This window comes from Neopsephotus bourkii, unplaced genomic scaffold, assembly GCF_033783945.1.
Source record: "Neopsephotus bourkii isolate Nb327-2 ecotype Australia unplaced genomic scaffold, CSIRO-AGI_Nbou_v1 NB_485, whole genome shotgun sequence".
In the NCBI taxonomy this organism is placed as follows: Eukaryota; Metazoa; Chordata; class Aves; order Psittaciformes; family Psittacidae; genus Neopsephotus; species Neopsephotus bourkii.
The window spans coordinates 125,140-142,375 of NW_026900986.1; the positions used below are offsets into that span (position 1 = coordinate 125,140).

General features: G+C 44.0%; 1 protein-coding gene across 2 annotated transcripts in view; it reads right to left on the reverse strand.

Annotated features, from left to right (window-relative positions):
* Positions 1-16,133, reverse strand: part of LOC133210718 (uncharacterized) — a 34,941-nt gene extending 18,808 nt beyond the window's left edge. For both annotated transcript variants that reach the window (XM_061350387.1, XM_061350386.1), the window contains exon 1: positions 15,397-16,133. The gene's annotated coding sequence lies outside the window, so the exon portion shown is untranslated. The remainder of the gene's footprint in view (positions 1-15,396) is intronic.
* Between the last annotated feature and the right edge of the window lie 1,103 nt (positions 16,134-17,236).

Sequence of the window (17,236 nt, forward strand, 5' to 3'; positions counted from 1 at the left end):
ATTTGTCACTTGTAAAAGAGATGTTAGAGTATGGAAATTTGCAGTAGCTGTTAAAAAATGCTAAGGCAAAAGCTAGAAATATTCTAATACAATGGTAGCGTTATAAAGCAGGTAATGGAACAAATTAAGAGGGTGAGAGAGCACCACTGGTAAGAAATTTCTTTGGCTAGTTACTCTGCTAATATAAATTTGTGTGTGCCTTGCCATAGTAACGACTTGTTACTGGATGAAGGAGGTGAAACTCTGCATTGACAACAAGGTGCAAGGACTGAGGCTGACCAAATGCCTGCTACCACAATCAAGGGCAAGACTGGGTTGGCCTCTGTGTTTGCCACCAAGAAGAACCTTGAGCTCTGCTGATGGCTGCAACCCAGCAGGCGTGGAGCGGTGGGGACACATGCCATGCCAGACCTTGATGTGAGGATGGCCTCCCCTGTTATCAGAGAGCCATGCAGGAGAAAAAGGGACAGGCCCAGCAGCCTGTAGTTGGCATATGTTGAAAATATGATCTAGCCCAAATCCCCTGCTCAAGTAGTGTCATCCAAAATATATATAAAACAAAAAGGGGTAGATGTAGAGACAGTGTTCTCACGGGAGAATGGATAATTGGTACATAAACTCTGAATAATCCTGAAAGATACAGCAAGGCTGTGAGAGTCCTGAGGAAGCTTAAGCAAGCAAGATAAGAAGCAGCTGTAATTCACTGAGTTAATGAGAACTGTGGTCTGTTGATAAGCTTTCCAGGTCAAGTTCTCACACCTGTGCTTAACCAATTATGTGTTAGTAGCTAAGGGTCTTCAAGACATGTAGGAGAAGGACTCAAACTCCAGTGAACAGCACTGTTGCTACTCAAACTCCAGCAACAAGCATTGCAGCTATTGAAAGCTCCATAACAAGCACCGTAGCTACTCAAAGTCCAGCAACAGGCACTGCAGCTACTTTAATTCCTGTGACAAACACTCCAGCTACTCAAACCCTAGTGACAAGCATGACAACCACTCAGACCCTGGCAATAGGTGATACAAATGAACCAGAAAACCAACCTGTGTTAGTATCAGTTGCCCCTATATACAAGAAGAAATGGACATGAAAGCTCATTTAGTGAAGGAGGATGAAACAGGGCCATAATCAGAACAGGAGGGGAGGCAGAACAAGAGGTAACCTCTCAGTCCCTATCCTTGACTGAGCTGCAGGATATGTGAAAAGATTTCAGCTGTCATCCAGTTGAGCACATTATCACCTGGCTGCTCCCATGCTGGAACAATGGGGCAAACAGTTTCAAATTAGAGGGTAGGGAAGCTAAGCAGCTGGGTTCATTTGCTAGGGAAAGGGGAATTGACAAGGCGATTGCAAGAGGGACACAAGTCCTCTGGAGGCAACTTCTGTTAAGTGTGAAGGAAAGGTATCCCTTCAAGGAAGACGTTATGTGTTGCAGAGTCAAGTTGACAGCAAGGGAGAGAGGTATCCAGCACCTGAGGGAAGTGGCCATTCTAGAGATGATCTATCATAAGTCAAACACTGAGCAGTCACACACAGATCTAGATGAAGTCCGATGTACACAACCCATGCAGCAGAAATTTGTACAGGGTGTGCTGTCATCATGTGCCAAATCATTGGCAGTAATGAGCTGGATAGACAAAGCGGGACTGACAGTGGATGAAGTGATTCATCAGCTCCAGTTGTACAAAGACAGTGTTTCCCCTTCCATCATTTCAGCTGTGGAGAAACTGTCTGGGACTTCCAGCAGTTCAGAGAGAATATGTCTTGCTCCCCATTTGTACTGACCCACATCTCAGCTATTAACAGTAAGCACCCTGTTGCTTGAGAGGGAGGATAGAGTAGGTAACACCACAGGATACCCTGTGGTTTTATCTCCTGGACCACAGAGAGGACATAAGGAAGTGAAAACCTACCTCGACCTACAGGAACAGATATATGAATTGCAAGAAAAAGCAACTGTGAATGGGGATCCTCCCAGGACAGTTGCTGCTCCAATCTCCAGTGGGCAGTTTCTCACATAGAGTGGAAAAGCTGATTTGACTTCAACTCCTATAAAAAGTAATTCTAAATCCCTTTTTACAAGAACTAAATGATGAATCTTATGATTAGGATTAGAGGGGTCCTGCCTCCAGCCAGGTGGAGGAGAGAGACAACTTGGGTTTACTGGACTATGTAGGGGGCTCACACATCAGACACTGTCTTGGGTTCAGCTGTAGAAGTTATTTTTCTCCTTCCTAGTGAAGTGCTGTTTTTTTTTTACTTTAGTCTGAGAACAGTGCTGATAACACACGGATGTTTTTAGCTGTTGCTAAGTAATTTTTACCCCAATCAAGGACTTTTTCAGTCTCATGCTCTGCCAGGGAGGAGTGGAAGCCAGGAGGAAGCAGAGACAGGACACCTGACCCAAACTAATCAAAGGGGTATTCCATACCACAGCATGTCATGCCCAGTACATAAACTGGGGGGAGTTACCCAGAAGGCCCAGATCACTACTTGGGTCAGACTGAGTATTGGTCATCATGTAGTGAGCAATTGCACTGTGCATCACTTGTATTTGTTTTCCCCTTTTATTTTTACATTCTCTCCCCTTGTTATTTCCCCTATCATTATTATTATTATTGGTGGTAGTCATAGTAGTACTGTATTATACCGTAGTTATTGCACTGTTCTTATGTCAACCTGTGGAATTTATATTCTTTCAATTCTCCTCCCCATCCCTCTTGGAGCAATGGGGAAGAAGGGGGGGGGGGGGGGGCGGGGGAGTGAGTGAGTGTCTGTGTAGTTCTGAGTTACCAGCTGGGCTTAAACCCAACAGTTCCTTTTGGCGCCCAATGTGGGGCACGAAGGACTGAGGTACCAAAAATCTGACCAGACTCCCTTTGATCGTATTTGTGATAAGCATTCACAACGTTGATTTATTTGCTCTCAGAGTTGTTGATCTTGGTCTTGGAGTTTCAGCATGTTGTGCCTTTCTTACAGCCAGTATTTGCTGTTTTAGTGTTTATCAGCTGGGATGCCTGGGCTAAGGTTATTGTTTCACTGTACTTTATGGTAAAGACATGTAATAGAGCCACTGAATTCAATTGTATGCTGTTGCCTACTATGTAGCACTTTCATAGCCCACCAACTAGATGTCTTCAGGTAACCAGTGACTGGCCCTGACTTGCCTCCGACCATCACCCCAACAAGGAATAAAATTTGATGAAACCAGATGAGCTCAACAGTGACCAGACGAGTTCCAAGGTATCATCAGCAGGCAAGAATCAAAGAATCATAGAATAGTTAGGGTTGGAAAGGACCTTAAGATTATCGAGTTCCAACTCCCCTGCCATGGGCAGGGACACCTCCCACTAAACCATGTCATCCAAGGCTCTGTCCAACGCAGCCCAGGATGGGGCATTCAGAACTTCCTTGGGCAACACATTCCAGTGCCTTGCCACCCTCACAGTAAATAACTTCTTCCTTATATCCAGTCTAAACTTCCACTGTTTAAGTTTAACCCAGCCACTGCAGTCTCTAATGAACAGTCACTCCCTAGCATCCTTGTAGTTCCCCTTCAGATACTGCAAGGCTGCTATGAGGTTTCCACACAGCCTTCTCTTCTGCAGGCTGAACAGCCCCAACTTTCTCAGCCTGTCTTCATACAGGAGGTTCTCCAGCCCCCTGATCATCCTCGTGGCTGGACATGATCCAACAGTTCCACGTCCTTTTTATGTTGAGGACACCAGAACTGCACATAGTACTTCAAGTGAGGTCTCACGGGAGCAGAGTAGAGGAGTAGCTTTGCAAAGGTGAACGCACCTGGTACTTGCCAGCAGCAATGTGTTTAGCATACTAATGCATATTCATAGCTCTTTCCCCTCCACTCCATTAAATAATTTACATATTCATGAAATTTACATGACCCAAATATAATATTTTCATTCTAATTACACATGCGCTTTCTTCCAGAGTGGGGATTTCTGGTGGTTGCCAACAGTCTTCCTCACTGTGTTTACTGAATGACCTCAGTGCTTGTGCCTGCTCACAAGGTCCTAGTGCTGAGTTAGTGGTTGGTATGTCCTTGCTTCTCTTCTGGTCCAGTCTCGCTCCACGTTTGGTGCCACTCTGCTGTCTTGAAGGCTGACATCTTTGGTCTTTTTTACTGTCTCCTTAGTTGTTATCAGCCCCATGATGTTCCTTCCCCATCAGCCAAACATTCCTTTCTTGCAATGTGGTAGCAAGTTAGAACAGGTTGCTGTATTTTACTGTCCAGGAGGCAGAGATTTTGGAGCATTGCCTGAAGAGGTGACTCATGTCCAAGAGATGCCACCATATATTGAATTATCAGGAGGTGAAAGGCAGTATGCTCTGTTTACCTAGAGATCTTGTCATGTTGTAGGAAACCATCAGAAGTAGAAGACAATGACACCACAAGTTGCTGAAGCTGTCGAAGGAGAAGGTGATTTGAGTGAGTTTGCAGAAGTGAAAGCCATCCAGCTGGTCTTAGAGATTGCTGAATGAGAAAAGTGGCCATTACACTTTCTATATACAGACTCGTGGATGGTGGCAAATGCCCTGTGGGGCTGGCTACAGCAATGGAAAAAGACCACCTGGCAGCACAGAGGTAAATCCATGTGGGCTGCTGCAATGCGGCAAGATATCGCTGCTCAGCTAGAGAAACTTACTGTAAAAGCACATCATGTAGATGCTCATTTGCCCAACAACCGTGTCACTGAAGAACATCAAAACAACAAGTACATAAGCCAGGCTGCTAGAATTTGTGTGGCTCAGGTGAACCTGGACTGGGAAAGTAAGGGATAGCTCAGAGTGCCCATGATGCATCAGGACATCTAGGGAGAGATGCAACACACAGATGGGCTTGTGATCAAAGGGTGGACCTGACTATTGAGGCCATCACACAAGTCAGCCGTGAATGCAAAACATGTACCGCAATAAAATGAGCCACACGAGTAAAATGTCCCTGAAGTAGTGAGCGATGGCTAGGATTTTGATATGGTGAGGCCTGGTAGATTTACTATACTGCCACTAACTTGCCAAGTCAAGTGCTGCATGGAAACAACAACTGGGTGGCTAGAAGCATACCCTGTAAACCATGCCACTGCTCAAAACACCATCCTGGGCCTTGAAAGGCCAGTTCTGTGGCAACAGGACATCCCAGAAAGAATTGAATTGGACAGTGGGACTCATTTCTGAAACAACTGCATAGACTCCTGGGCCAAGAAAAATTGTCATTGACTGAGTGTATCACATCTATCACCCACAAACCTCAGGAAAGATTGAACAATATAATGGCCAAGGAATAGAATCACCGGGATGTAAAATTAGCAGAAGCCGCTTGTCTGGTTAACACCAGAGGATCTGATAACTGACCTGGTCCTGCCCAAACACAGCCCCTATGTACTGTGGGAGGAGATAAGGTCCCCATAGTGCACATAGCTGAGAAAGGCAGTGTGTGTTGCTCCTCCCTTGGGAAAAGGCAAACCCATTTGTAGGATTTTGCTCAAGGACCCTGGTGTACTTGGTGGGTAATGTAGAAGGATGGTGTCGTGGTTTAACCCCAACCAGACAACTTGTGCACTTACTCCCAGTGTGTGGTGCCAGGCTGGATGCAATCGAGGCCCACGTTAGTCGCCCACCTTCCCCAGGGGCTGCCCCCCCCTTCCCCGCTCCCAGAGGGATGGGGAGGAGAATCGAAAGAATGCAACTCCCACGGGCTGAGATAAGAACAGTCTAGCAACTAATGTACAATACAAATCACCACCGCTACCACCAATGACAACAATGATAAGAGAAAATAGCAAGGGAAAGGAGTACAATACCACGCGCCGAACAACGAGTCCGACCCGGCAGACCCCCTGTCCTTCCGGGTAACTCCCAGTTCCCCCCTGGGCATGACGTGCTGTGGTATGGAATACCTCTTTGGTCAGTTTGGGTCAGGTGTCCTGTCTCTGCTTCCTCCCGGCTTCCCCTCCTCCCTGGCAGAGCATGAGGCTCACAAAGTCCCTGGCCAAACCAAAACATCATTTTTATCAGCTTTGTTCCCAGCCCAAAAGTCAAAACACAGCACTGAACCAGCTACCAAGAAGGAGAAAAAATGACTGCTGCTGCTAAACCCAGGACATTATCCACCCCTTATTCCATACCATTCACGTCATGCTCAGATCCTACATTTTCAATATACCATCACTCTGATCTCAGTGCACTTCTATCTTAGTGCATGGACTAGTCCCTATAAAGCTGCTGAGTCCATCTGGTCCATGATGTCAGGCTCCATCTCTTGTAACGGTCTTTCAGAACAGGAGAGGCTGCATGCAGTATTGGGTCGTTGCCTGCTGATGCTAATCATTCCCTTACTCTAGAACTTGTCTGGTTCTGTCAAAGTTCATTCGCTGTTGGGATGATGGTTGAAGGGAAGTCAGGGCTAGTCGCTGGTGGCCTGAAGACATCTGGTTGATGGGCCATTAAAGTATTACACAGCAGGCAACAACATACAGTTAAGTTCACTGGCTGTTTTCCCCTAAAATTAAATCCCCTTGAGGTACACATCGGACTTCCCCATCATCCCGCATTACCCACCAAGTGTATCCAGGTCCCTGAGCAAAAGCAATCCCACGAGTGGGTTTGCCTTTACTTGAAGCAGGAATAACCCAGACTGTCTTCCCCAGCAAATTCTTCATATGCACCACAGGAACTTTGTCCCCCTCTACAATATGTAAAAGTTCCGATTGGGCTGGGCCAGCCCTGTTGGCAGATCCTCTTGTGTTGACCAACCAGGTGGCCTTTGGTAAGTGTGTATCCCAATGCTTGAAAGTTCCCCCACCCATTGCTCTCAGTGTAGTTTTTAACAGCCCATTGTACCTTTCGATTTTCCCAGAGGCTGGTGCATGCTAGGGGAAGTGATATACCCACTCAATGCCGTGCTCTTTGGCCCAAGTGTCTATAAGGTTATTCCGGAAATGAGTCCCGTTGTCTGACTCAATTCTCTCTGGGGTGCCGTGTCGCCACAAAATGTGTTTCTCAAGGCCCAGGATAGTGTTCCGGGCAGTGGCGTGGGGCACAGCGTACGTTTCCAGCCATCCGGTGGTTGCTTCCACCATGGTAAGCACATGACGCTTACCTTGGCAGGTTGGTGGCAGTGTGATATAGTCAATCTGCCAGGCCTCCCCATATTTATACTTCAGCCATCGTCCTCCGTACCAAAGAGGTTTTAACCGTTTGGCTTGTTTAATTGCAGCACATGTTTCACACTCATGAACAACCTGGGCAATAGTGTCCATTGTTAAGTCCACCCCTCGATCACGGGCCCATCTATATGTTGCATCTCTGCCCTGATGGCCTGAAGTGTCATGGGCCCACCGGGCCAAAAATAATTCACTTTTATGTTGCCAATCTAAGTCCATCTGAGGCACTTCAATCTTAGCAGCTTTATCCACTTGTTGGTTGTTCTGGTGTTCCTCAGTGGCCCGACTCTTGGGTACATGGGCATCTACATGACGTACCTTCACCACCAGGTTCTGCACCCAGGCAGCAATATCTTTCCACAGTGAAGCAGCCCAGATAGGTTTACCTCTACGTTGCCAGTTGCTCTGCTTCCATTGCTGCAACCACACCCACAGGGCATTTGCCACCATCCATGAGTCAGTATAGAGATAAAGTACTGGCCACTTTTCTCATTCAGCAATGTCCAGGGCCAGCTGGATGGCTTTCATCTCAGCAAACTGACTCGATTCACCCTCTCCTTCAGCAGTTTCTGCAACTTGTTGTTGAGGATTCCATACACTTTTCACTTTCTGACAGTTTCTTATATGGTGGGGTCTCTTAAGCACACATCACCTCCTCCTCTGGTGACATTCCAAAATCTTTGCCCTCTGGCCAGGCCATAATGACTTCTAGAACTCCTGGATGCCTGGGACTTCCTAGTTGAGATCATTCTATAATTAATGCATACCACTTACTCCATTTAACGTCGGATATGTAAAGAATACGAGAATGATTTGTGTCAAGAACATAGGAATCATTGTTACCAATGCACCTGTGACCAGTGTACCATGTATAATAAATGTTGTTATCAATGTAATGATGGGAAAGAAGAAACAAGGGAATAGACTAGTCCCCTCTTTAATCATTTTGACTGTTAAATAATAAGGGTCCTTTATGGTTTTGTTTTACTGTTTGAGTGCTTTAAGGAAGGGGTTGGGTAAAAGTTTCTCAACCGGAGACAAGACCCCAGCAACCAAGGAAGAACAATAGAAAGGAGCCACGTTGACGTAAAGGAGAAGACAGGATTGGCTGAGACTGAGGACCACAAAGTGTAAAAGACTGAACCCCAAAGACCCCGGTGTGCATCGCTGGTGGAGCGGAGACTCCCTGGCGCACCCAGCGCTGCTTGCTTATTGCCTCTTGATATTAATCAACTGTAATAAAATAATTAAACCACATCATGGCTAAGACGAATTTTTATAACAAAATTGGTGACCCTGACTGCTTGGCACTGTAACTCTTATGAGGAGGCGCCCACAATTTGTGGCTGGGGAGTTCTAGTCCCAGGCAGTCTCGCGAGAACAATGAACAGAGAGGCAATAACCAAGGAATTTGAGCTCCCTGAAAACTGCAATATAAATTACCTGTAATTCTTGTGCACAAAGATCCAGACGAGAACAGCGGACTGTAAGTATCGTTTGGTTGGGTGGGAAGGCCGGTGTGTGTGTGTGTGTAAGACGCAACAAGGTTCTGTGGTTTTCCTCTAACCGCGGTTTCAGTGAAGAAACCAGTTGGTGAAGAGACAGAGTGTATGGCGAGACACGGACCGGGTACTCTGAATCTGTGAAAGCACAGGTCAGGATATCAGGATCTGTGAAGCGAGTCTGGACCTCTTCTAAGCGCGTTTCCGACTTGGCCGCTGAAGGAGGAAAGTGATAGTGATTGATTGAGAGGAGACACACCCGGCGGAAAACTGGTCAGAGTAGGAGTCGTAACTCTAACCCAGGAAGGGGCCCACGGAGAGGTCCCAGGGAGGGGCCCACGGAGAGGTCCCAGGAATAAGGCAGGGAGCTAATTACCGGGTATACCCCCAGACATTCCCTAGGGTTAATACTCAAGTATTGGGGCTCTTGGCCGCCCCAGGAGGAAAAGAGTAAGGAAAAAAAAGGTCCATTACTGTATGGAAGTGTGGACCAAAGAGGAAATTAGGCCTGACCATTTATATTGGCCAATATTTGGGTCTTTTGATGATTGTATTTGTCAGGCTTTAAATCTATATGTAAATTGTAAGGAACCTTTCAATCAAGAGGAATCTCTATTTTGTGGCTTGTTATAGTGATGATTTTGGTCTTGTGATTTTGGTATTGGTGACAGATTTTTATAACTGTTAATTGGTAGTTTGATACAGTTTTTGTCTCTGTCTCAAGTGCTATAACTGTGTGGAGTGTGTCCGTGGGATCCCTTGTGTGTGTGTGAATGTGAGACTGATAATGGGAAATTGGCAGTGAAGAGATCTTGAAAAAGAGTCCTTTAGGGTACATTTTGGCACATTGGAAAGAACTGGGAGGGTTTCCTGGGGGCTCGGTAAACAAGAAACTGTTGATAAAATATTGTAACCAATGGTGGCCTTTATATACTTTGGAAGATCAGGAGAAATAGCCTAAAAATGGAACTCTGAATTATAACACAATGAAAGTCAGTTTTGAGGTGGCCAGGAAAATGGGATGAAGTGATGTATGCAGATATGTGTATCACTTTAAGAAACCATCTGGAGTGGCACACAGAATGTGAAATTGATATGCTCTAATTTTGGCTTTGGAAAAGGACAGGGAAAAACAGAAACCTAAGCTGGAGAGATATTGTTCAGCTGTGATATTGGGGAAATGATGTTTAAAAGTTAAAAAAAAAAAACAAAAACAAACCAAACAAACAAACAAAAAAAAACCCCACAAAATGGTAATCAGGAAAATAAATCAGAAAGTGATAATATCACAGGTACCTCCAAGAGGTGCATCCTCTATATCTGTCCTATCAGATATTGATAAGGAGGATATTGCTGTCACTGGCAACAAGCGGCACATTCACATTCAGAGTTAAGAAAGGGTTAAACCAGAAGTGCTGTTGCAGAGGCAGGCATCTGCAGCCCCTGCAGAGCAGGGTGGGCAACCGTGAAGGAAAAAAAAAAAAAGGAGGAAAACCAAGGGAGTGTGCTCCTCTTCTGTGGAGCCGGATCGGTGTGCGTTTTCTGAGGAGTTTGGACCCTGGAAGTGAAACTACCCTGGGGGGGAATACCATGGGGTGGCTCCAGTGACTGAATTGGAACCAGACTGACAGGGACCTGGGGAATCTTCCTTAGCAGGTCCACTGATTAATTAAAATGAGGAACTAGAGGAAATAAAGTGGAATTTTAAGTGGGTACAGGAGCAATTTATCTGACGTTAAATCAGAGGAATCCAAGGGGATTTTCATACCCCTTGGCATCCCCAGAGTTCTGGGAGAGTAGAAAGGATGAATCAAACCTTAAAACATCAGTTATCAAAATTAATGATTGAAACTAAAATGTCATGGATCAAATGTCTTCCCCTAGCCTTACTAAATATTAGGACTATGACAAATTCGACTACTGGAATTTCACCTTTTGAAATGTTAAATGGGATGCCATATACCCAGGGACTACCAATAGGTCACCCCAAGTTGGAGGATGTCACTATTCAACGTTATATCATTACTCTGAATAAGAACATACAAGAACTTGGGGCCAAGGGAATACTAGCACAAAGCACCCCCTTGGGATTTTCAATACATAAAATTCAACCAGGGGACAAGGTACTAATAAAAAGCTGGAGAGAAGAAAGTTTATCCCCTCATTGGGAAGGACCATTTCTTGTTCTTTTAACTACAGAAATGGCGATAAGAACTGCTAAAAAGAGGTGGACACACGTGTCACAAGTGAAAGGACCCATAAGAGAATGGAAAGTTGTGACTGAACCTGGAGACACCAAGCTAACCCTCAAGAGGACTTAAGTAACTAAGGGAATTCATATTGACTCCTGTAGATATGATATGGGAAAAGCAGGCACAACTGAAATCATTTTAATAAGCAATAGAATAAGGGCAAATACCAATCCATATCCTATCTGTAAACCTGCAACCTATATATTAGGGCAAAATGCCCCAATTGTTCAAAATATATTATTACTCATAGAGGAGACCAAGAACAATTTCTGAGAAATCAATTACAGTTCTTTTACATTCGGTGTGAAACTATAACCCCGTTGGAACAGTTGTTGTGGATCAAATATTATTGTTGTAATAGCCGACGGGAAATATAACTCTGACCTGCCAGAGAGGGCAAGACCGGAGGGAATCAGTGCTGCAGCTGGAAGAGTCTGCTGAGGGCTGCAACCCCTGGGGCTGTGACCGCTGAGCACTATGATCCTGACCGGACCTCTTTTGGTGGTGGTCCTGATAAAACCCATATGGGAAACTGCTGCAGCTGATAAAAGTGACAACTGTAATGAATGCATTACCACAACTAGACGAGGGAGAGTAACCTCTCAAACACTAGTCTATCACACCATGTATGAGTGTAAAGGAACAATAACTGGCAATTGTGTACACAACCAAACCCAATACAGACTTTGTAAAGAAAGAGAAAATAAAACGGTTTGTTTTAATTCAAAAGAATTCCCTTATCAATACTGGATAGAGATAAGAACAAACTCAGCAGAAGGAAGACTAATGGCAACAAGCCAAATAATAACTAATCTAAGCCAACCTGTATGACTTATATTCAAATTGAGAGAATATGAAAAATACATTTGCCCCCGACCAAAAGAGATATCATATTTACCTACAGGTTGTTATGCAGATTGAGATTATGATAGTCAGTCAGAAAGAAGTTATCATTTTTGTGGACATAGTGAATGGAGTTGTGCCTGTTGGAGTACAACTCCTACCTGGGAATGGCCCCAGGAATGCAAGGGAACCCAATTGAGGGCAGAGATTAAACAGGGAATAACTTTTCCCAACTGTACAGCCCATTCTTGTAACCCTGTCAATCTAACTACCTTGAATCCAGAGCAATGGAAACAAGAAGAGGTAAAAATTGGGCTTTTGATTTATGGACCTGGAGAAGATCCAGGGGTGATTTTACAAATAATAATTAAAGAAAAATCTAGAGAGTCAGTACAACACCACTTATTATTCAATTCCTTCTATCATGAAATTGAAATTCCCACAGTTGCTAAAAATCTCTTTGTAAATCTTGCCGAAAATATAGCTAAAGCATTGAATGTAACTAACTGCTATGTTTGTGGGGGAACTAACCAGGGAGGGAGATGGTCCTGGGAGGCAATGGAAAGTAATATAAGTGATTCTACAATTTGGAAAAATCGAGAAGGGAACAATAGGCAACAGCAATGGATTTTACAAACGAATATAGTAGGAAAAAGTTGTTGGCAAAACTTAGAAAAGGGTGGAAAACCGGTAGGAAATTTACTTTGTGAAGGGGACTATATATGGAACAAAACAAAGAAAAACTGGGAAAAATGGGGAAATCCTATAGAAATGAATCAGCAATTTAGTAAGTGGACTAATGGAACTAATATACCAAATGGGTGGCCCACTCCAGATGAACATTATTGGATTTGTGGTAAAATAGCCTTTGCATTTTTACCTCAAAACTGGACAGGATTGTGTATATTGGGAACAATCAGACCTAGTTTTTTCTTATTACCTATAAGCAGAGGAGAATGCTTAGGAGTCCAGTTATACACAGAGACCAATGAACTAAGGAGAAAACAATATAAAAGAGAACTGCAAATTGGTAATTGGAAGGACAATGACTGGCCACCTGAACGAATAATCTCATACTAAGATCGGGCAACTTCAGCTGAAAATGGGTCCTGGGGATACAGGACTCCTATATATATGCTGAACAGGATTATAAGGTTACAAGCTGTAGTGGAAATAGTGGTAAATAAAACAGGAGATGCATTAGGATTAGTTGCAAAATAGAATACCAAGATGAGAACCGCAATATGTCAGAACCGTCTACCTTTAGATTATTTGTTAATTCAGGAAGGAGGGGTCTGTGGAAAATTTAATCTTAGTAATTGTTGTCTAGAAATAGATGATGAAGGAAAAGCCATAAATGAATTAATAAGGGAAATGAAAACACCCATGTTCCAGTCAAACCTGGAATGGAATCAATTTTGGAGGACTGTTAATTATTCCATGTATAATCCTGTGATTTACCAAATTGATACATACAGTTGTCCAGAACATGCAATTAACTGCTATACCACTGGAATCTGAAAAGACAAATCAAGGAGGAATTCACTCATTGATGATATTAAAAAAAAGGGCGACTCCAATATTATCTGCGGCTCGGAAAGCAGTCGTTAGGTTAGAAGCCAAACCACGAATCAATAAGTTCCATAAAAACAAATGGAATTGTAAAGAATACGAGAATGATTTGTGTCAAGAACATAGTAATCATTGTTACCAATGCACCTGTGACCAGTGTACCATGTATAATAAATGTTGCTATCAATGTAATGATGTAAAAGAAGAAAAAACAAGGGAATAGACTAGTCTCCTCTTTAATCATTTTGACTGTTAAAATAATAAGGGTGCTTTATGGCTTTGTTTTACTGCTTGAGTGCTTTAAGGAAGGGTAAAAATTTCTCAACCGGAGACAAGACCCCAGCAACCAAGGAAGAATAATAGAAAGGAGCCACGTCGACGTAAAGGAGAAGACAGGATTGGATGGGACCCAGGACCACAAAGTATAAAAGACTGAACCCCAAAGACCCCGGTGTGCGTCGTTGGTGGAGCGGAGACTCCCTGGCGCACCCAGCGCTGCTTGCTTATTGCCTCTTGATATTAATCAACTGCAATAAAATAATTAAACCAGATCATGGCTAAGATGAATTTTTATAACAGTTGCATGATGTGTAGAGGAGACCCTGCCTTTGAACATCCAGCCCAGCACAGGCAACCAGGGAGCCAGGAGGATCTGTGCTTCAGGGCAATCACTTCTGAAGCAGCTTGAACCCCTTTATAGGCTGTTGGTATTTCTTTTTCACATGGGGTATAACCTGCCTCATATCCTCTGTATCCCTGACTCCGAAAGCCAAGAGGTCGACCTCAAGTCTCTCCTGGAGCTTTCTGCCAGAGGCTCCAGGTAGGACCATCCTCCCCAGCTGTGGTGTAGAGCACATTTTTTACATCTGGCCTGGTCCAGACTGGTCCAAGAGCTACTACATGAACTGTCCCTCGTTTAATTTGTTCAAAGGCTTGTTGTTGCTCAGGGCCCCATTTGAAAGCATTCTTCTTCAGGGTCACATGATTGATAGAGACGGCTTACAATCAAACTGTAAATCGGGATGCGCATTCTCCAGAACACCACAACACCTAAGAAAGCTTGTGTTTCTTTCTTATTAGTTGGTGGAGGCATTGCTCTTATCTTGTTGATCACATTTGTGGGGATCTGGAGATGTCCATCTTGCCATTTTATTCCCAATAATCAAATCTCCTGTGCAGGTCCCTTGACCTACTCCATTTTATTGCAAAGCCAGCTTTTAGCAGGATTTGGATTATTTTCCTCCCTTTCTCAAAAACTTCTTCTGATGTATCACCCCACACGATCATGTCATCATTTTTGCATATTCCGTAGCTCGGTTGAGAAGTCACCTCTTCTTCTTCCTCTTCCTCTGATCTACATAATAATAACTCTTGATCAGATGCTGTCCCATGTAGTAAGTGCATTGGTTCTTCATCTTTCTTCACTCTACAGGTTGGTTTTTGTTCCTCTTGTTTGCTTTTCCCCTTGCGCACAGGGGAAACCGATATTGGCATGAATTGGTTTAGCTGCAGTGATTATCATTGTGGTTGCAGTGGCTGCAGTATCTGTTGTTGGGGTTGGTGTAGCCGCTGTGCTTGGGGGTTGAGTAGCACCAGCAGCTGCTCTGTCTGCTGTTCTTGGGGTTTGAGTAGCTGCTGTACTTGTCACTGGGGTTGGTGTAGCTGCTGTAATTGCAGTTGGAGTATCTGCATTGCCTGTTGTCAGAGTTTGAGTAGCTGCTGTACTTGTCTCTGGGGTTGGTGTAGCTGCTGTACCTGGAGTTCGAGTAGGTGTGTTGTCTGTTGCTTTGCCATCAGATCTAGAGACTTTCCCTTTGAAGGAACTGGATAGTGTTGATCAGGGCTCTCTAGGCATAGGCCAAGCCCCAACATGCTGCTATGATTTGTCCCTCTCTGGTATGACCAGGATGACAACACACCTCATGTGTTTTACTAGGTTTTCTGTATTTTGCACTTGCTCAATGGTGAAGTTCTAAAGCACTGGTGGGGCCCACTAGCTGAGATACTTGCCCATACTATCCCACACACCCTGCCAGTCATGACTGTCCAGCCTCGGGGAAAATCTCTTGGTCCTCCTATATTGTCATCTAACCCTAGAAAAGACCCAAACCTGACTCTGCTTAACTTTCTAGATCAGACAAAATGGTCATGGGTAAAACACACTCTGTATGTGTGCCAACATGCTGATCCCCATCACAATCAGCAGGCAGGTCTCAAGGGTACCCAAAGGCCATTTAAAACCTTCATAACTCTCAAATAATGCTGTAAATAATCTGGTGGGGGAGCTGGAAGTGTAAGGGAATGTCTCCTTCATAGGTTGACCACCCGAGGAGGAAAAAAAATGTGTAATTGCTAAACACTTCCATTATATACCTCCCAAAGTATAGAGGTGATGACCACATTGGAAACACAAGCCAGATCAGTTTCATGATCAATAAGTCTATTGTATTACAAGTCATTACCATAAAGTACAGTGAAACAAGAACCTTAGCCCAAGCCCCCCAGCCAATAAACGCTAAGCCAGCAAATACCGGCTGCAAGTAAGGTATGGCATGCTGAAACTCTGAGATCAAGAGCAACAACTTTGAGAGCGAATAAATCAGCATTGTGACAAGTGACTATTAATCCGAAACAATGAATGCTTATCACAAATACGTTTAGACACACTCTGGTCAGATCTGTCATTTTCTCAAGCCTTCGTGCCCCACGTTGGGTACCACAAAGAACTGTCATGGTATAAGCCCGTCCAGTAACTCAGAACCACACAGCTGCTCACTCACTCCCCCACCCCCCTTAAAAAAACCCCCAAACAAACAAAAAAATAAAACAAAAAAAAACTTTAGTAAAACAAAAAAGGGGGAATGATAGGGGAGACCCCAAATGCACGAATCAATAAAGCAATGTTTGTCTTAAATTTTCTAACGTTATCCAGTTCTGATTTACACACAGTAACGAATGCCCCCCCAGTGATTAGGCATTTTTCTGCACTAACACATGTAGGTCCAGGTCTGATACCAGGGAAAGAACCCTTTATGGTAATGGTAGTCTTTGGAAAATCATAACTGGGAAGGCCCTTTTAGGTTAATAACTTAGGGAAGAGGCTATGCTTGTGTCTTTACAGAACGAGGACCTCAATGGACCCCGCGCGATGTACTCTTCCGTTCATACAGGCGATGGCTGCCAATGAAGATAGATGCCAATTCATTGCTGTTTTGAAGTTAACCCGTGGGAACTGTACAAAGTTAACTAGTCTCTTTTTGGAGAACCAGTCAACAGAGCGTATCTGTGTGGGAGCATATCTCAACTGGACTTTCCAGCCACTAGTAATAGACTGGGAACATTTAAGCCCGGAAAGGGTACCACTGGACAACAGGGTTGCTTTTAGACGTTGATTCTGTGAGGCACGCCTCACTACAGGACAGAACGGCTATTGATTTTTATTGTTAGCTCAAGACCATGGGTGCGAAGATTTTGCTGGTATGTGCTGCAAAAATTTATCAGATCATCCATAAAATCATTCCGAACTTAATAACAGGGACAGCACACCTTCAGGAAGATGAGGGACTGAATTGGTTGAACAAAGTGTTTTCTGGCTTGAGCATTACAGAATGGCTATATTTTAATCATTTTGTTAGCCTTTTAGATTTTCTAATCTGTGTGCCTTAGTCTTTTTAGGTATTCTAACTTGTGTGCCTTGTTGGGATTAATCATTCTGTTAGTCTTTTTAGGTATTTTTAATTTGTGTGCTGTGCTTGCAACAACTTATTGATACATCTATAGAGACTGTCTTTTAGTAAAACAAAAAGAGGGAGATGTGGGTGGCGGATAGAAATAGTTAATGAAATGGATCCAGGCGTTGTCACCCTGGCCTGGCTTAAGCCTT